General features: G+C 45.7%; 1 protein-coding gene across 18 annotated transcripts in view; it reads left to right on the forward strand.

Moving 5' to 3' along the window:
- foxp1b (forkhead box P1b) overlaps window positions 1–21319 on the forward strand; it is a 739458-nt gene that overhangs the window by 293819 nt on the left and 424320 nt on the right. For 12 of the 18 annotated variants that reach the window (XR_011934140.1, XM_072472250.1, XM_072472248.1 and 9 more), the window contains one exon: window positions 5651–5724. The exons of 4 other annotated variants lie outside the window; for them this stretch is intronic. The gene's annotated coding sequence lies outside the window, so the exon portion shown is untranslated. Of the gene's footprint in view, window positions 1–5650; window positions 5725–14074; window positions 14095–17059; window positions 17189–21319 lie in introns of those variants that run through there. 2 more of the 18 variants (XM_072472259.1, XM_072472257.1) reach the window with 2 other exon arrangements.

Genomic DNA, 21319 nt, shown 5'->3' on the forward strand with positions numbered 1-21319 from the left:
AAGTATCCGCATTATCTCTGGCATCCCCTCCACCGGGTCCGCCACATACAACAACAAATCATCCGCATACAAAGATACCCGGTGCTCTTCTCCTCCCCTAAACACTCCCCTCCACTTTCTGGAACCCCTCAGTGCTATGGCCAGGGGCTCAATCGCCAGTGCAAACAATAACGGAGACAGGGGACACCCCTGCCTCGTCCCTCTGTAAAGCCGGAAATAATCAGACCCCCGTCCATTCGTAACCACACTCGCCATCGGTGCCCTATACAGCAACTGTACCCATCCGATATACCCATCTCCAAAGCCAAATCTCCTCAGCACTTCCCACAGATAATCCCACTCCACTCTATCAAATGCTTTCTCGGCATCCATCGCCACCACTATCTCCGCTTCCCCCTCTGGCGGGGGCATCATCATTACCCCTAGCAACCTCCGTATGTTCGTGTTCAGCTGTCTCCCCTTCACAAACCCAGTTTGGTCCTCATGAACCACCCCCGGGACACAGTCCTATATCCTCGTCGCCATTACCTTGGCCAGAATCTTAGCATCCACATTTAAAAGAGAAATGGGCATATAGGACCCGCATTGCAGCGGGTCTTTTTCCTTCTTTAGGAGGAGCGATATCGTTGCCTCTGACATAGTCGGGGGCAGCTGCCCCCTTTCCCTAGCCTCATTAAATGTTTTCGTCAGAAGCGGGGCCAGCAAGTCCATATACCTCCTATAAAATTCCACCGGGAATCCGTCTGGTCCCGGGGCCTTCCCCGTCTGCATGCTCCCAATCCCTTTCACTACCTCCTCCATCTCAATCTGTGCTCCCAGTCCCGCCCTCTCCTGCTCCTCCACCTTAGGGAATTCCAGCTGATCCAGAAAGCACATCATTCTCTCCTTCCCTTCCGGGGGCTGAGCTTTGTATAATCTTTCAGAGAATGCCTTGAACACCCCATTCACTCTCTCCGCTCCCCGCTCCATCTCTCCCTCCTCATCTCTTACCCCCCCTATCTCCCTCGCTGCTCCCCTCTTCCTCAGTTGGTGGGCCAGCAACCGGCTCGCCTTCTCCCCATATTCGTACTGTACACCCTGTGCCTTCCTCCATTGTGCCTCTGCATTACCCGTAGTCAACAAGTCAAATTCTACATGTAGCCTTTGCCTTTCCCTGTACAGTCCCTCCTCCGGTGCCTCCACATACTGTCTGTCCACCCTCAAAAGTTCTTTCAGCAACCGCTCCCTTTCCCTACCCTCCTGCTTTCCTTTAGGTGCCCTGATAGATATCAGCTCCCCCCTAACCACTGCCTTCAACGCCTCCCAGACCACTCCCACCTGAACCTCCCCACTGTCATTAAGCTCCAAGTACCTTTCAATACACCCCCTCACCCTTAAGCATACCCCCTCATCTGCCAATAATCCCATGTCCATTCTCCAGGGCGGGTGCTGTTCTTTTTCCTCCCCTATCCCCAGGTCCACCCAATGTGGAGCGTGGTCCGAGATAGCTATAGCTGTGTACTCCGTCCCTGTCACCTTCGGGATCAGCGCCCTTCCCAAAACAAAAAAGTCTATCCGTGAATATACTTTATGGACATAGGAGAAAAACGAGAACTCCTTACTCCTAGGCCTGCTAAATCTCCAGGGGTCTACTCCTCCCATCTGCTCCATAAAGTCCTTGAGCACCCTAGCTGCAGCCGGCCTCCTCCCGGTCCTGGACCTCGATCTGTCCAGCCCTGGGTCCAGCACCGTATTGAAGTCTCCCCCCATTACCAACTTTCCCACCTCTAGGTCCGGGATACGTCCCAACATACGCCTCATAAAATTGGCATCATCCCAGTTCGGGGCATATACGTTCACTAGAACCACCGCCTCCCCTTGCACTCTGCCACTCACCATCACGTATCTACCCCACTATCCGCCACTATGGTCTTTGCCTCAAACAGTACCCGTTTCCCCACTAATATAGCCACCCCCCTGTTATTTGCGTCTAACCCCGAATGAAACACCTGCCCCACCCATCCTTTGCGTAGTCTGACCTGGTCTATCAGTTTCAAATGCGTCTCCTGCAACATAACCACATCTGCCTTTAATTTCTTTAGGTGTGCGAGTACCCGTGCCCTTTTAATCGGCCCGTTCAGCCCTCTCACATTCCACGTGATCAGCCGGGTTGGGGGGCTCTTTACCCCCCCCCCCCCCCCCCTGTCGACTAGCCATCCCCTTTTTCAATCCAGCTCCTCACCCGGTTCCCACGTAGCCGTATCTCCCCCCGACAGCGCCCTCCCGCCTCGACCACCCCACCCCATACCAGCTCCCCCTTCTCCCCAGCAGCAGCAACCCAGTTAGCCCCCCCCCCCCCCGCTAGATCCTTTTCTAGCGTAATTGCACCCCCCATGTTGCTCCCAGAAGTCAGCAAACTCTGGCTGACCTCGGCTTCCCCCCGTGTCCTCGGCCCCCACTATGCGAGGCCCCCTCCTTCCTGCTTCCCTGTTCCCGCCATGATTACCATAGCGCGGGAACAAAGCCCGCGTTTCCCACTTTGCCCACCCCTAATGGCCGGCGCCCACAATTCCTCATCCTCCCTTCCCCCTCTCCCCCACGACATGGGGAAGAGAGAAAAGTTACAGGGTCGCAAGATTAACAACTTGAGAGATCATCCCTTCCCCCTTCTTCCCCCCCTTCATCCCACGTAATCACCCCACCATTTTGTCCCAAATGTTCTTTTTCTGGCCTGCCTATTCCAGCTTCTCCTCCACGATAAATGTCCACGCCTCTTCCGCCGTCTCAAAGTAGTGGTGCTTCCCTTGGTGTGTGACCCACAGTCTTGCCGGCTGCAACATTCCAAATTTGACCTTCCTTTTGTGAAGCACCGCCTTGGCCCGATTAAAACTTGCCCTCCTTCTCGTCACCTCCGCACTCCAATCTTGATATACGCGGATCACCGCGTTCTCCCACCTACTGCTCCGAGTTTTCTTCGCCCATCTGAGGACCATCTCTCTGTCATTATATCGGAGAAATCTCACCACTATGGCTCGAGGTATTTCTCCAGCCCTCGGTCTTCGCGTCATAACTCGATAAGCTCCCTCCACCTCCAACGGGCCCGTTGGGGCCTCCGATCCCATTAACGAGTGAAGCATCGTGCTCACATATGCCCCGACGTCCGCCCCTTCTGCACCTTCGGGAAGACCAAGAATCCTTAAATTCTTCCTCCTCGCATTCTCCAGCACCTCCAGCCTTTCCACACACCTTTTGTGTTGTGCCTCGTGCATCTCTGTCTTCACCACCAGGCCCTGTATTTCATCTTCATTTTCAGCGGCCTTTGCCTTCACGACCCGAAGCTCCTGCTCCTGGGTCTTTTGCTCCTTCTTTAGCCCTTCAATCGCCTGTAATATCGGGGCCAGCAGCTCCTTCTTCACCTCCTTTTTAAGTTCTTCCACACAGCGCCGCAGGAACTCTTGTTGGTCAGGGCCCCATATTAGACGGCCACCTTCCGACGCCATCTTGCTTTGTGCTTGCCTTCCTTGCCGCTGCTCTAGAGGATCCTCCGCAATCCAGCCACTTTCCTCTCCTTTTTCCATCCGTGTCCAGGGGGAATTCCCTTCTGGTTTACCGCACAGTGTTTTTAGCCGTTAAAATTGCCGTTGGGGCTCCTATCAAGAGCCCAAAAGTCCGTTCCACCGGGAGCTGCCGAAACGTGCGACTCAGCTGGTCATCGCCGCACCCGGAAGTCGGCAAGCTGCTTTTCAGGCGCAACATGGATGTTCGATCACGTCCTGTCTCACTCTAATATGCAGATTTGCTTAAAGGTCATCCCGCCCACAATGGGCAAGCTTCACATTCCAATGTCTCGCAAGATTGCGTTAGATTACGCGCGACATGGCAAGCTGGGTAGATCCCGGGAACGGAGTCTCCCATCCTTTATCGGCCACATTGCACCGCGGCACGCTGCTTGTTGATGTCTATTTTCAGAATATAATGGCATATGTCTGAATCTATTGCAACCTTAAGCCACCTTTGCACAACACCTAAGGTTCAGGTGCATTAAATTATATATTGGAGATCAGACAGAGCAATTTCGGGTATTATCTGGTCTCAGTTTGCAAGTATCATTGTAGCAAATTGACCTTAAGAAAAAATGACCACTTAAAGGAGCCGACACAATTTTCTCAACAATGAAATCCAAACTTTAATGCAAGTGTAATGATGATGATATGGATTGAAGCAGCATCAATGAGTAAAATCTGTCAAGAATCAAGAAAAGATGAGTAATTTCTCACAGTCTGTAGATAGTTTATTTCTCGAAGCAATGCGTGGCAAAGCAGAAATAATCCAGGCCCGATTTGAAATCTGCAAGTGAAGGGGTTTTGAGTGGGTTAAATTTGGGTCCAATTTCTCAATGGAGTCAAGTCAGAATTCAATCCAGATCCTGCCACCTGTTCAGAAATAAAACAGTGTGTACTGTTCAGGGAAATTTCCTTGCATTTAACTGTGCAGGTGTGTGCGTATCTGCGAGAGGCAAATTTTAATGCTCCTATTCAAAACAGTCAGTTGTGGCTTTTAATCATCTATACTACATTTTGATATAGCCTCCTTGCATAAAAGTTAAATTAATTCCATGCAAAGTAAATTGAAACTGTACCATATCTTGACTGGCCAGTCTCTTGCAGAGAATAAAGGAAGATGAGAGTAAAGATGTCACAGGAATTGGATACAACACATCCTTGTCTTAACGTGTCTGCATATTCATAGTGTAACAACAAAATCAAAGTGTGAAATGATACTTCACCTTTTCTATTTTAGTTTTACAACCATTTTCCAGTTCAAATTTTGGGGGCCAAGGCCAATAATCCATACTAGATCTCTGATAAGCTTGAGATAGTATTGAGAGTTTTAGGCCTGAAAAGACAAGATTTCTGCCAGATTTTGTTTTATTTCACCTTGGATGCCTTTTCATGTCTCTTGAGATCTTAAAGTAGAAACAGTTGCTGTTACTAAACTTTGAAGTCAAAGAGAAAGGAAGTATGCAGTGAAAGCATTGCTTTTCAGGGCAGCTCGCTCAAGCATTGATGTTTCGTGTTTGAGGATTATACAGGGAGAAGAAGCTGAGGGCTCGTACACAGGCACACCAGACAAACCAGATTTTGTTTGTTGCTTCCTTTCATTTTGTATTTCCATTTAATTTAATAAATATGGAAGCATGTAGCGTGAACCAGGACAGATGGCATCTGGTTCCACCCATTTTATTTTGCTACTGTGTTGCAGGATTTTACTCATGTAATCTGTAATCATGGGTTTTACTTCTAGTACAAGAAGAAATGGCTAAGTTCAGTGATACATGAAGTGATTTGCACTGTAAAGAAGTCCAGAGGCATCTGGAGTTAGAAAGCATAATCACATGAAAAATTGTTTCATCTGCTGTGTTTCTCTCTCACACACACACAGCAGCTTGGGCTTGTTATGCGAATACCTGGCACTAGCTGGTACCGATAAGCAGTCGTCCTGTGACTTCATTGTTTCTGTTAACTTTGCTGCAAGTTATTTGCCATTAAGCACAATGGGAAGCATTTTGTTTTATTTGTATTTATACTTTGATGTGTGTTGCTAGTGAAATGCTGAGACAAGGTAACTACCATCAAACGTCCAATCAGATTCTATCATTTTTTGTCTCCAGGGTAGGAAGAGTGAGTACAAAAGGTGGTTGTAACAGAAGATTGCTTTAAATAAGCAACTACTACTCAAAAGAAGGTAAATAAACGGTTTGTCCTTTATAGGAGATACCTTCGGTGGAATTTGCAACCTTGTTTAATGAGTAACTTGTGCACACTGGGTTTAGTAATAGAAAGTATTGGAGAATTTTTGAAAGTACCGATAGTAAGTATATATATGTATATGTATTATATACGCACAATATATATATATATCTAAAAACACGCATAATCATTCACAGAAGAATGTTTTAAAGTAATTGGAAAACCTGTAGAGTCCGTTTTTATTTTAAATGATATACCCTCTAGCTGTGCTGAGACACCTACTTGGAATTCAGCTGTCTGTTTCATAATCACCTTTTGTCAGAAATTAATAGTCAGTTAAGTGCCATAGCAACGGTGATGTAACCATCAAGCAGTGACTGCAGAAGCTTGTGATGTAGGCACCCATTAGTGCTGTTGTCCATCCGACCTTGCCAGATTAGAACATTAGAAATAAATTGACTTGATCTATTAATTTTAAAAAAATCTAAGATGCAAACAAGGAACAAAACCAAATACTGGGAAAAACACACATGCAGTGTTTTTTTAAAAATTTGGCTGAATGAATTGTGCTACCTGTTTTGTTTCATGTATTTATAACACTTTGATTCTTAAGAACCTTATTTAATCCCATTGCCTGGCACAGAACATAATAAACAACTTGCTGGTGCTAAAGTGCCACATGGGGGTGGCTGCTAACAAGAGAGTTTAATGTTTCTGCCACTAGCAGTTTTGTCGCTGTATTTTTCATGAGCTGTAACTACCGGTAATGTACTTCGGTAGCTCCAGAGGAGTAGTTAAACATAGTGACAAGCTAAACAGCCCCAAGGCCCTTGCGTTAGGAGTAAGAGAACACATAGAATGTCACATTGCTTCAGAATGATTGTAGAAAATAGAAACAACTTTAGAATTTCTTGTGATCTGTCAAAATAGTGGTGGCTTTGGTTTTTTCACGACCACAGGCAGGACAAACAGTTTATCCCCTTCCCTTTAGATTTTTATTGATGTTGGCTGAAGAAAATTAGAGGTTGGGGAAAGGGGTGGAGAGCTGTTGCTTTCCACGATGGAAAGAATGAATGTAGGCTGTTCATGGCTCAAGCTTGTTACAATGAACTTCGCGTGTGTGTTACCTGTACTTTATCCTTATGGAAAGGAACTGAGTGTGTTAAAAGAGATGTTGAATTAACTTACTACTTTCCCAATCTATCACTAGACAACCATGTAAATGGCCCTTTGTATTTAAAATCGCTGAGTTTTCAAGGGTATAACGCAGTATACTATTTAGTAATTTAAAATTATACATTGGCCCCTGTTAAAACAATATCACGATTTGAGAATTTCTCATCCTTGCTTTCAAATCTCGCCACAGTCTTGCCCTTCTATATATATCTCTGTAACCTCCTCATAGCCTGCACCCTGTGGGATATTTGCAGTCCTCCAATTCAGGCCTCATGGGCACCCCAAATTTCAATCACTCCATCACAATGGCATGCCTTCAGTTGCCAAGTCCCTGACCGTTGAGATTCCTCCTTAAATCTCTTTGTCACTCTGTCGTTCTTTAAGATGATTTTAAAACCTACCTCTTTTGAGTCAGCTTTTGATCATCTGTTCTGATGTCTCCTTTTGTTATTTATCAATTTTTGTTTAGTCGTGAAGCATTTCTGGATGTTTTATTATGTGAAGCTGCAATATATTAGAGGTTATTGCTGATATATTTTTAAAAGGAGAGTTGGCTACATTTTGCTTCTTGAGCTTCAGTTAAATAAAAAAATATATATATTTATTCAAATTTTTCAACAAATGTTCAACAAACCCCCCCCCCCCCAAACAAGAAAAAGAAACAAAACACAACAAGCAGAAATTATACATTGGATTTCCCTTGAATACAATAACCCCCCATATAACAGTAGAAAACACTAAAATAGGGAAAAAAACCCACCTTAACCCAAACGCCACCCCAAAAGAACCCCCCCCCCCCCACCCCTGGGCTGCTGCTGCTGACCTCCACCTAGCGCTCCGTGAGATAGTCTAGGAACAGTTGCCACCGCCTGAGGAACCCTTGCACAGACCCTCGCAAGGCAAACTTAATCCTCTCCAGCTTGATGAACCCTGCCATACCATTGATCCAAGATTCCACACTAGGGGGCTTTGCATCCTTCCATAGTAGCAAAATCCTCTGCCGGGCTACCAGGGACGCAAAGGCCAGAATACCGGCCTCTTTCGCCTCCTGCACTCACGGCTCGTCCGATACCCCAAATAATGCTAACCCCCAGCTCGGCTTGACCCGGGCATTCACCACCTTGGACATAGTCCTCGCAAAACCCATCCAGCGCCAGGCACGACCAGAACATATGGACGTGATTTGCCGGGCTCCCCGAGCACCTCCCACATCTGTCCTCCACCCCAAAGAAACTACTCAACCTCGCCCCTGTCACATGTGCGCTCTGTGAGTAACTTTGAACTGTATTAGGCTGAGCCTGGCACATGAGGAGGAAGAATTAACCCGACTCAGGGCATCAGCCCACAGACCCTCATCTATCTCCTCCCCAAGCTCTTTCTCCCACTTGCCCTTTAACTCCTCCACCGAGGCCTCCTACTCTTCCTGCAGCTCCTGATAAATCGCCGAAACCTTGCCTTCTCCAACCCATACACCCAAAATCACCCTGTCCTGAATCCCACGTGCCGGAAGCAGTAGGAATTCCCTCACCTGCCGCCTCACAAATGCCCTCACTTGCATGTACCTGAAAGCGTTTCCCGGGGGTAGCCCAAACCTCTCCTCCAGCGCCCCAAGGCTCGCAAACGTCCCATCGATGAACAGGTCCCCCATTCTTCTAATCCCTGCCCGATGCCAGCTCCGAAACCCCCCCATTCATCCTTCCCGGGACAAACCGATGGTTCTCCCGAATCGGGGACCAAACCGAGGCTCCCACCTCGCTCCTGCGTCGCCTCCACTGCCCCCAGATTTTCAGCGTCGCCGCCACCACCGGACTCGTGGTGTACCTTGTCGGCGAGAACGGCAGCGGTGCCGTCACCAGCGCCCTCAGGCTTGTGCCCACACAGGACGCCATCTCTAGCCTCTTCCACGCTGCCCCCTCTCCCTCCATTATCCACTTACGGATCATCACCACATTGGCTGCCCAATAATAGCCGCACAGATTCGGCAGCGCCAGCCCCCCCTGTCCCTGCTACGCTCCAAAAAAACTCTCTTCGCCCTCGGGATCTTATTCGCCCACACAAATCCCATGATGCTCCTGCTTACCCGTTTGAAAAAGGCCTTAGGGATCAAAATGGGAAGGCACTGGAACACAAAGAGGAACCTCGGGAGGACCATCATTTTGACCGACTGCACCCTACCTGCTAGTGAGAGTGGCAGCATATCCCATCTTTTAAAATCCTCCTCCATCAGCTCCATCAACCGCGTCAAATTGAGCTTGTGCAGGGCCCCCCAACTCTTAGCGACTTGGATCCCTAGGCACGGAAAGCTCCTTTCCGCCCTCTTCAGCGGTAGCTCATCTATCCCCCTTCCCTGGTCCCCTGAATGCACCACAAAGAGCTCACTCTTCCCTACATTGAGTTTATACCCCGAAAAGTCCTCAAACTCCCTAAGGATCCGCATGACCTCCGCCATTCCCTCCACTGGATCCGCAACATACAGCAACAGGTCACCGGCATACAACAACACCCGGTGTTCCTCTCTTCCCCCCCCCCCTCTCTCTCTCTGGCCCAATCCCCTCCATTTCCTGGACCCCGTCAGTGCCATGGCCAGCGGCCAGTGCAAACAAGGGAGATAAGGGGCACCCCTGCCTCGTCCCCCGGTACAGCCGAAAGTACTCCGACCTCCGCCGGTTCGTAGCCACACTCGCCACCGGGGCTCTATATAGCAGCCTGAGCTAACTGATGAACCTCTCCCCGAACCCAAACCTCCGCAACACTTCCCAAAAATACTCATACTCCACCCGATGAAAGGCCTTCTCCACGTGCATAGCTGCCACTACCTCCGCTTCCCCCTCACCGAGGGCATCATAATCACATTGAGGAGCCTCCGCACATTTGTATTTAGCTGCCTACCCTTCACAAATCCTGTCTGGTCCTCATGAATCCCCCTCGGGACACAGTCCTCAATTCTCGTAGCCAGCACCTTCGCCAGCAACTTAGCGTCAACATTGTGGAGCGAGATCGGTCTATACGACCCACATTGCAATGGATCCTTGTCCCGCTTCAAAATCAAAGAAATCAGCGCCCTGGACATTGTCGGGGGCAAGGTCCCCCCCCTCCCTCGCCTTATTAAAAGTCCTCACTAGCAACGGGCCCAGCAGGTCCACGTATTCCCTTAAAATTCAACCGGGAACCCATCTGGCCACGGGGCCTTCCCCGCCTGCATGCTCCCCAATCCTTTAACCAGCTCCTCCAGCCCAATCGGCACCCCCAAACCAGCCACCTCCTCCTCCTCCACCCTCGGGAACCTCAGCTGATCTAGGAATCGTCACATCACCATAACCCCCGCTGGGGGCTCAGACCTGTACAGATCCCCATAGAAGTCCGTAAATACCTAGTTTATTCTCACCGCACCATATTCCCCCCTCTATCTTTAACTCCACCAATCTCCCTCGCTGCCTCCCTCTTATGAAGCTGATGTGCCAGCATCCGACTCGTCTTCTCCCCATACTCATACCCTTGCGCTTTCCTCCACTGTGCCTCTGCTTTCCCCGTGGTCATCAGGTCAAATTCTGTCTGGAGGTTCCGTCGCTCACTAAGTAGCCCCTCCTTGGGGGCCTCTGCATAACTCCTGTCCACCCTTAATATCTCCCCCACCAACCTCTCCCTCTCCCTCCTCTCTATCTTCTCCCTATGGGCCCTAATGGAGATTAGCTCTCCCCTGACCACCGCCTTCAACGCCTCCCAGACTACCCCCACCTTCACCTCCCTGTTGTTGTTGGCCTCCAAGTATCTTTCAATACACCCCCGCACCCGCCCGCACACCCCATCAACCGCCAACAGTCCCACATCCAGGCACCACAGCGGGTGCTGGTCCTTCTCCTCCCCCAACTCCAGCTCCACCCAATGCGGGGCGTGGCCCGAGATGAAATTGGCCGAATATTCCGTTCCCTCCACTTTCGGGATTAGCGCCCTACTCAAAATGAAAAAATCTATCCGGGAGTAGGCTCTGTGGACGTGGGAAAAGAAGGAAAATTGCCTGGCCTGTGGCCTGGCGAACCTCCATGGATCCACTCCCCCCCCATCTGGTCCATAAACCCCCTGAGCACCTTGACCGCAGCCGGCCTCTTACCCGTCCTGGACCTAGTCTCTCTCTCCAAGCTATCAGCAGATCAGGGGGCTAACCCCCCCCCCCCCAACGACTAGCCATCTCATTTTCTAGGCAGCCACGTGCCCGCGCCTCCCGCACCCTCCAGTCCCCCAGGCGGCGGACTCCCGCCCCGACTACCTCTCCTACTTCCAGCTCCCCATTTGGCCAATGCAGCAGCATCCCAGCCCCCCCCACCCCCCTCCCCCCGCTAGATCCTCATCTAGCCATTTTGCTCCCCCCATGACACTCCCGTAAGTCAGCTGACTCCTGCTGACCCCGGCCTCTCCCGGCATTCCATCGACCCCCCAGTGTGAGAATCCCACCACCCCTTGGCAGTCAGTGCGCTCCTCTCCAGCACCACCCTTCCCCCTGGCCCCGCCCCCAGCCTCCCCTAATGCGGGAAAAAGCCCGCGCTTTCCTGAGCCGGCCCCGTCCCCTCTGGCGCAGCTCCTTTTTGCGGCCTTACCCCAACTCCCCATCTCGGGCCTCCACCCCCCCCCCTTCCTCCGCGGGGCCCTGCCCCTCCAACACCGACGCCCACACTCTCCCACAGCCCCCACATGAAATCCATTCACCCCTCCCCACCAAGCACCAAAACAAAAAGAACATTCTCCAAACGCAGTAAACACAGTAAACATCCCCCCATGACAAACCCTCAGTTTGAGTCCAACTTTTCAGACTGGATAAAGTTCCATGCCTCTTGGAACATGACCCACAATCGCGCTGGCTGCAGCATCCTGAACTTCACCCCCTTCCGATGGAGAACCATCTTAGCCCGGTTAAAACCAGCCCTCTTCTTAGCCACCTCCGCACTCCAGTCTTGGTAAATTTGGATCTCCGTGTTCTCCCACCTGCTGCTCCGCTCTTCTTTGGCCCATCTCAGGACATACTCCCTGTCCATAAAGCGGTGGAACCTCACCACTACAGCCCTTAGCGGCTCGTTGGCTTTGGGTCGCCTTGCCAGGACCCCGATGAGCCCCATCCAGCTCCTGGCGCCTCGGGAAAACTCCCGTGCCCATCAGCGAATTGAGCATCGTGCTCATATATGCCCCGACATTGGGCCCCTCCACTCCTTCAGGGAGACCCAGAATCCGAAGATTCTCCCTCCTCAACTTATTCTCCAGGTCCTCAAATTTTTCCGCCCACCTCTTGTGCAGTGCCTCGTGCGCCTCCACTTTCACCGTCCAGGCCCAAGATCTCATCCTCGTTCTCCGAGGCTTTTTGCCGCCCCTCCCGGATCGCCGCCCCTTGGGCCTTCTGGATTTCCACAGCTTCTCAATCGCCGCCTTCATTGGCGCTAGCATTTCTGTCCTCAGCTCCGCAAAGCAGCATTTAAGAAACTCCTGCTGCTCCTGCGACCACTGCACCCACGCTGCTTGGTCTCCACCCGCCGCCATCTTGCTTTTCCTCCCTCGCCCTTTCCGCTGCACCAGGATCACTTTTTTAACCGCTCCACTCCTGGTCCAATCCATATAGTGTCGGGGGAACCTTGCTGTCACCTTCCCACACTGGAAGCCATCGAACAATTATAGTTGGGGCCCCTTTTGAAGAGCCCAAAAGTCCATTCCCGGCGGGAGCTGCCGAACGTGCGACCTACCTAGGCATAGCCACAACCGGAAGTCCGAGCTTCAGTTAAATTAACACCAGTTGAGTGCTAAGCACGGATTGCAAAACAAATGGCTTTAGACTTCAAGGCACATCTACAATATTTTAATATCATAATGCAAGCTGTACTACCTTTAATGAAATATAATAAAAATCGAGTTGGTGTGTAATGCTCATCTAAAGAGACTGGAAGTTGGAATGGTATTGTATTGTTTATTAGCTTACAGAAATTGCCTTTTATGAGAATCTAAATGGTGCAACAAAAGTCCAGCATGACATGATTCACTGTTTATATTTAAAGTCTTAATTTTGGAATGCAGTATCTAGCTGTCTCACTATTCTGATTTTGGTGGAATGTTTAATATTTTGTACTTGTACTTGCACAGCCAACTAAAAAGGCTGAAGCATCCTGCAATGCATGTGTAAGAAAACATCTGCTGGATGCTAGAAAAAATATTCTTTCCAAACCTGATCTTGTCTACAAAGAACGGATAGTCAAGGTACTACTGGTTGAGCGTTAAGATGCAGAGAGTTGGCCACCATGCCTTTGAACTTATGAACTGATACTTGTTCCCTTGATTTATTGATTCTGATATGTCTGTGTGGTGCATTAAGTTTTATTCCAGCACAGTAGTTGGGGTGTGCATCTTTAACTTGAAATCATTTCCAGAGTAGTTTATGTACAGCATCTTTTTAAAGCTGTAACCTTGATTTGTGTGTGTGTGTGGGAGTGCAAGTGGATGAATGAATGTAGTTATTTTTTAAAAACACTTATATTGAATAATAGAACCATTGCATTCTTGACTTTGTGAGTCTAAACATAATTTTCTCTCACAACAGTAAAGCATTATTAGATTCTGTACTTGTTTATTTTGTATAAAGGTCTGAAGCTTGTCCTAAGTTGACAAAAAATTTCCTACATAAACACAGCAGTATTTCAAAAAAGCTGCACAGTGGGAAAGGCTAAAAGAGGACTGACAAACACCATTAGCTGGAAAAAAAATTCCATTTCATTGCAACTATGTTATTGTTTACTTTACCATACACATCCTAATATGGTTACCTCCCTGTAAAGGCAGCACGCAGGGTCTGGGGGCCCCCACGGGGAACATTTTCTAGCAGCTTGTGTTTAGAGCCAACAGTGAGGACAATAAGAAACAAACTGTACAATTCCACAAAAGGCTTCCCGGAAAAAGGTGTCACATAAATCCTGAGCAACTCTCTTCCTCTGACACTGGGCACTGTATGTGTAAACCTGCTATTCCGTGCTGCCCAAGCATTACAGTTCCCTCTAGCTGCTGTAGTTTATATGTCTGGCCATGTGAATCACTTATGTCTCTGTTGCTCTGTAGAGAGCTTTCAGCGAGTGCCTGCTTCCTTGAGATGGAGCTCTGCTTACACCTCAGTTGAGTTATCAGGAGTAGAGGTTTGAAGGTTCCCTTTATTAGGAATATTAAGGTAAGCATGCTGTTTTAGGCCTGAACCTCTGTCACCCCTCATGCTACTTACCAAAGACATATCCCAGTGATTAAATACTGATTTTGTGTATCATTGTCCTCAGTCGCCAAAACAATCACAGAGCTGTGCGTTTTGTTTTAATTGCCAGTTATGGAAAAAAATGCCATCAGTTCTGGACGTGTTCAGGCTGAGGTGCACTCACTCTAGTGTAAATAGTGCTGTAAATACTTGCTTGGGTTGGCAGTGACTGTCAGCTAGTGCTGAGTTTTTTCATGCCCATCTTTTCTCATCTGCCTGCAACTCATCTGAGACCTCACATCCGTTCCAAAATCCTCATGTTACTGAGGCTCGCAAGTTATCTGTAACGCTAGAACAAAGGTAGGTTGTTCCACAATGGGACACTGTGGGAGGGACAAGTGGTTTTTGGAGGTTTGTCTTTCTAGCGCTTGATGGTTCGACCTACAGTGTGAGAAGGTTTAGAAAGAGAAATTAGCTGCTAGGACCTGTGTCAGTGGAAAAAGTGAATTAAATAGCTGTGTTTCAAGAGAGAAAAGTATGCATTGTGAAACTCATTTTTCCTCCATTTTTCTTAATGTTTTACAAAATGAATGAATAGTATTAAATGAAGTTCAACTTTTTATTTCGCATAGAAAATAGTCACATGGTGAAGACGTGATAATCTGTATGATAGAAGGTTGTGATTACAAGGTCCAGTTTTGCTAAGTTATGTTGGACTTGGGGTTTTGATAATAAACTTGTCAATATGAATTTTAACAGATTTTCTGTAAAGAAGTAGTGCTTCATGCTGATTGTCTGTGTAGAGGAATGTGATAAAGGATGTTCTATTGTGGACATGATTTTTAGCTGTACGTCTTGAAGCTCTTGATAATCTGCAGGACTGAATGCCTTGTTTCTTCTTTAATTACACTGTTTGATTACTGCAAGGAATTGACATTCAGATTAGAGCAGTTCTTGGCACTAAAATTATTGGTGCTTTAGTAAAATGTATTGTGGAAAGATGTAACTGGGTGACAAGATACCTTCAGTTTATAAAAGTTACTGTCGTTAAAATGAACATGGTTTTTACTGTTGTAATTATGCACTAATTATAATAAAATGTTTAAATTGAAACAGACAATGGTGTGACTGGCTCAGGTATAAAACCTGCTTTTTTCCCTTGTACAATGATTTTTATTTCTATTCTGTATTTATTTTGTTGTTGATTCCATGTGATTGTGGAAGTGCTGTTTTAATGACTCCAGCTGGACAATCCATTGCGTGAAAACTGGTTTCTAATACTGATTTTTTTTAGACTTGGGTAAAGGATTCTGTATTCATTACCGCAAGACAAAGGTTTCATTTCTATCAGTTGATTGCATTTTGTAGTCACCAAAAGCAGCAAGGAAGCAAAAACTGCAAGTGCTCTTACTTAATAAAAAACATATATGTGGTGCTTTTGCAACGTACTATTAAAACAGAAATGTATTTTGCTACTTATTACACATGAAGGCACATTTGGACTTGGTAGTCTCTAATTAGAAGTGAGATATTAACATTTCATAGGGATTTATGTTAGAATGTGGAATGGCGGGCGGCTGCTTCCTCATTATGAATACTCTCTGCATGTAATGAGGTCCATCATTAGTTGATGGAGTGGATTTGCCCCAGCTCTACCTTGAAAGGCAGATAATTTACATAGTTCTCCAGAGCTTATGGTTTAATGGGTTCTTTAGTGAATAAAATGAAAAGCTACATCTTTAAATTTTGTATCATCAGCCTTTTGGTAATTTACTGTTTCAATTTTGATTCTCGTAGCTTCTTCAGCATTAGAATTTTAAAAACTGATTCTTAAGCATATATTTGTTTAGGGTGTTTTCATTGGAGTGTACAAGACAATTACAGCTGTTCATTAACAAAATTGGGTATTTGTTTTAAACTTTAACCAATCACTTTGATATGCTAATTATGGTGTAATTTAATTTGAGCCCTGTAATGATGATGCCGTTATTATGGACATAAATGATGCAGTTAAGCTGTGTAATCTCATTTGCATACTGTACACGCCAGTAAATTAAAGCCTTCCTAGACAGCTTCAGCTTTAATTTTCCACTTCTTTTCACACAGTGCCTTTTGAGTTGCTTTCTGATGAGCCCACTTTCTAGTAGTGGTGATGGTTGTTTGATGTGGAGAGTAGGCATACCGCACTAAGGCTACATACAATATGTAGCAGATAAAGGAACTCATTATATACCAAGTGTTTATTTTGAAGATTTTTAATAGGTGGAGGTGTCTTGTATTTAAAACATTGCCGCCTCTGGCACAAAAAGGGGTTAAGCACTTTTTGCCAAATCATTTTCATATTCTTTTCCATTCCTTTTTTTGTAATAAGTATCTGCCAGGAAAACAACATTTTATGAACTTGTTTTGTGTCCATGTCCTTTAGAGGGGGATTTTTATTTGTTGTACCATAAAGAATATTATTTTTCTGCCAACCAATTTTCTCTGTTAGTCACTAATTGGCTACATAAATCTTGATGTTGAGAATGAGGAATGTTTCTGTGTCATAGAGTGTAATCTTCACCCTTATTTACCAATTCATTAAGATTCATTGATGTAGGATCGGTGAGAGGAAATGACAACATAAATCAGACCTCCAACATAATGACCCTAATCAGTTGGGAATAGCTAGAAATGTCATGATGAACTATGTCCTTGTATTACTGCCACTGTACATTGTCATTGGTGTGCTTTATGAGTTGGACGCATCCTCCTGACACCAGCTGTATTTAACAAAAAAGAGTTGTTAAAAACTGATTTCATTAAAGGTGGGAGCTCCAGACAGGGTACTTCTGTATTTAGCCTTGTGCCCTACACATCCATTTTATCTGCTTAACAGATTGCAATTTAATATACGTTTAAATAGGTGTAAACAGAAATCTCAACCAGTAACAGTGTTGATTCAAGGATTGCCATCTAAATAGGACAGTAAGGGATCAGCAGGGTCAGCAATAGAGCACTGAGACATTAGCCACGCTCCTTTGTAAGAGAGCAATCAGCAAGTGAACACCTCAAACCCAGGAACAATGGATTTCAGGTATATAGATGTGTATTCATTATGAATTGTGTTGTGCATTCAAATATTGAAATAATTATGCAATACAGATCTTCTGTAACTATATAATTGTCATGATATTAAAGCAGAAGAAGGTTGTTTTGTGTTATCTTAAAATGCATGTGTCTTGGGATATAAAAAACTGATTATGTTTTGAAAATGTTAACATGTTTTCAGTATTTATCAAAAAACCTTTTAAAAGAAATTGAGACATTTTTCAGAAATATGAGATAGCTCTGCAAGATTTGATATGAATCTAACAATGATACTGTTCCAGCAGAACAAGATAAGTTTTTCTAATCTTGACAGGTTTGGATGTAATCCTGCTTTTCATTTGACAGGCGAGACTCCAAGATTTATAACATATTAATCAACTAGCTGGAAAAAATATACAAACAATTTGCCATAGAGGATCCCATGGTGTATGTGCCAATTGATGTGTAGACTGTTCCATGATGAAAGCATGTTTTTACCATTTGTTATGTAGTTGTAGAAAAAAGGGAATGAATCTAAACTAATGCACGTTTGTATATATCTTTGTATAACTATGTTTCCTGTTGCCATATGCTAGTTGTGTTCATTCTGATATGTTAGTAACAAATGAAATGCAGTTGTTTCGGTTTGCTAGTTATAGAATATATTCCGTATACTGAATCCTCCATTGTGAAGAAATAACCTTTTACTAAACATCTTGCTTGTAAACGAGCATTTTAAAAATAATTTATCATCAATAAGTTCCCACTTTATTCTGATTTCCCATTCCTAGGCTTGTGCACGGCCAGATTGCAATTTTCCCCTCATTCATTTTAATTGACAGGAGAATCACAAGCAGACCAGGTATTCAGCCCTAGCACCAATGTTCTGTTGTCAAATCACCACCTCCTCCCTCCAGTTTTCTTCTTTGCTCCCGGAAGATGCTAAACTCGTACAAGGGCACCTGTTGCCCTTGTTACCTCATCCAAGTGGCTGTGAAAGTGAGAGTTGATTATTTATTGTGGGGAGCATTGCAGCCTAAGTGAATTTTATCCTTTACTAAATCTCACATGTTTTCACTTTCCAGTTGAATAGTAATTGGTTAGTGAACTCGAACAGAATTCCTGGCTTATTTTTTTCTTCCTATCCCTGAGTGTTGCTGAGGTTAATTGTATAGTCTCTCAGCATATGCGAGGGATCAAAAGTGGGCCTTCTCTGAGTTGTGTGGTTCAACTAACTATATGTTATAAACCGTCACTTGTTAGAACAGAACTTGAATGTTGCGGAAAGGAGAGACATGTTGCCAAAGCTTTCGATCTTGCATTTATCAGGACAAATGCAAGAATGCTACATGTCAAACGATCACTACAGTTCATACTACAGGGGAGAAGGATACCAAATGGTTGGCAAGCAACTCAAATTGACTGAGGCATTGCCATGGAGAAAGCAGCAGGAAATTATAGCCTCCTCAACCTCCAGATAATGCAAACAAAAGGAATATGTTCAAGCCTTGTGTCTTTTTGTTTGAATTACCTGTCTTTTTTTCAGCAGTATATGCTGTAAGCTGCCTTTACTGACTTAATCATAAAGGAGCATATTTATATTTCACATTGGTAAGATAAAGATAAAGTTACCATAATCCCAGATGACCATATGGTGTTCCCCTTTGAGGGATAGAGCTGACTGGTACTGATTTAACCTGAGGATCACCACCCCTGACGCGAGGGGCAAGATTGAGAAGGCGGACCTTCATGAATAACCTCAGCCGGAACGGGAATTGAACCCCTGCTGCTAGCCTTGCTTTGCACCATGAAGCAGCTATCTAGCCAAGCAAGCTAAACAGGCTCCCGTCGCATTAATAGTTTACCTGTAATAAGGAATAAAATGAAACATTTGATTTGGTACTTGATTTGATTTGATTCATTGTCACATGTACCGAAGTACAGTGAAAAGTATTTTTCTACGGCCGAGGGAATGTTCACAGTACATACATAGTAGACAAAAGAATAATCAACAGAGAACACTGACAAATGGTACATTGACAAACAGTGATTGGTTACAGTGCGGCCTCAGATCTGTAAGAAAACATTGAAGAACATTGTTAGTAATTATATAGGAAGAAGGGCGGCATGTGGCGCAGTGGATAGGACTGGGACTGCGGCGCTGAGGACCCGGGTTCGAATCCCGGCCCTGGCTCACAGGCCGTGTGTAGTTTGCACATTCTCCCCATGTCTGCGTGGGTTTCACCCCCACAACCCAAAGATGTGCAGCTTAGGTGGATTGGCCAAGCTAAATTGCTCCTTAATTGGAAAAAAAATAATTGGGTACGCTAAATTTATTTTTAAAAAGTAATTATATAGGAAGAGGAAAATAGTTTTAGTCGGTCAGAACGTTGATAGGAGATAAAAGAAAAGGGACGGGACAGAGCCTGCAGAGAGTCGCCATGCTCCGGCGCCATCTTGGATAGAATGCCATCTGTTTTATTACTATATACATATTACAACATATTTTATTACTGTAGGCTGAACAAATTGGTTAGTGATGAGGGTTTAGCCTCCAGTCCCCTCCCAGTTTCTCTATTTATTGAATAATTCTGTCTATAGTTAGTTTATACTTTCAAGCCACTGCCATATCTGGCGTGCAAAACGAGTCATCTATCTTGAAATTATCAGGTCATAAGGCATGCGCAAGTATAATCACTGCTGTTTGTCTGGTTCCATTAGTTGGCAGTCTGTTTTATTCTTTACTTTAAAAATGTTCAAAATGCCTGGTTATTGCGAAAATGAATAACTTTCATCTACACTCTTGTAAGTTTTGAAGCCAACTTCTACCAAATAAGAAAGTTATTCAATATTATAATAGTTAGCCATGGCTCGGTTGGTAACACTTTTGATTCTGAATCTGAAGGTTACAGGTTCAAGTCTCAAAGAACAAAAAAAAGTACAGCACAGGAACAGGCCCTTCGGTCCTCCAAGCCTGCGCCAACAATGCTGCCCGTCTAAACTAAAATCTTCTACACTTCCGAGATCCGTATCCCTCTATTCCCATCTTATTCATGTATTTGTCAAGATGCCCCTTAAACGTCACTAACATCCCTGCTTCCACCACCTCCTCCGGCAGCGAGCTCCAGGCACCCACACCCTCAGTGTAAAAAACTTGCCTCGTACATCTCCTCTAAACCCTGCCCCTTGCACCTTAAACCTATGACCCCTAGTAATTGACCCCTCTACCCTGGGAAAAAAATCTCTGACTATCCACCCTGTCTATGCCCCTCAGAATTTTGTAGACCTCTATCAGGTCGCCCCTCAACCTCCGTCATTGCAGTGAGAACAAATCGAGTTTATTCAACCTCTCCTCATGTCTAATGCCCTCCATACCAGGCAATATCCTGGTAAATCTCTTCTGTACCCTCTCTAAAGCCTCCACATCCTTCTGGTAGTGTGATGACCAGAATTGAACACTAGACTCCAAGTCTGGCCTAACTAAGGTTCTATACAGCAGCAACATGACTTGCCAATTCTTATACTCAATGCCCTGGCCAATGAAGGCAAGCATGCCGTATGCCTTCTTGACTTCCTTCTCCACCTGTGTTGCACCTTTCAGTGACCTGTGCACCTAGATCTCTCTGACTGTCAATACTCTTGAGGGTTCTACCATTCACTGTATATTCCCTACCTGTATTAGACCTTCCAAAATGCATTACCTCACATTTGTCTGGATTAAACTCCATCTGCCATCTCTCCACCCAAGTCTCCAGACGATCTAAATCCTACTGTATCCTCTGACAGTCCTCACCGCTATCCGCAATTCCACCAACCTTTGTGCCGTCCGCAAACTTACTAATCATACCAGTTCCATTTTCCTCCAAATCATTTATATATACTACGAACAGCAAAGGTCCCAGCACTGATCCCTGTGGAACACCACTAGTCACTAGTAAGGGTGCAATCAGAAAAGCACCCTTCCATTGCTACTCTCTGCCTTCTATGACCTAGCCAGTTCTGTATTCATCTTGCCAGCTCACCTCTGATCCTGTGTGACTTCACCTTTTGTACCAGTCTGCCATGAGGGACCTTGTCAACATCCACTGCCCTACCTGCATCAATCATTTTTGTGACCTCGAAAAACTCGATCAAGTTA

This window comes from Scyliorhinus torazame, chromosome 13 (assembly GCF_047496885.1).
Source record: "Scyliorhinus torazame isolate Kashiwa2021f chromosome 13, sScyTor2.1, whole genome shotgun sequence".
Lineage (NCBI taxonomy): Eukaryota > Metazoa > Chordata > Chondrichthyes > Carcharhiniformes > Scyliorhinidae > Scyliorhinus > Scyliorhinus torazame.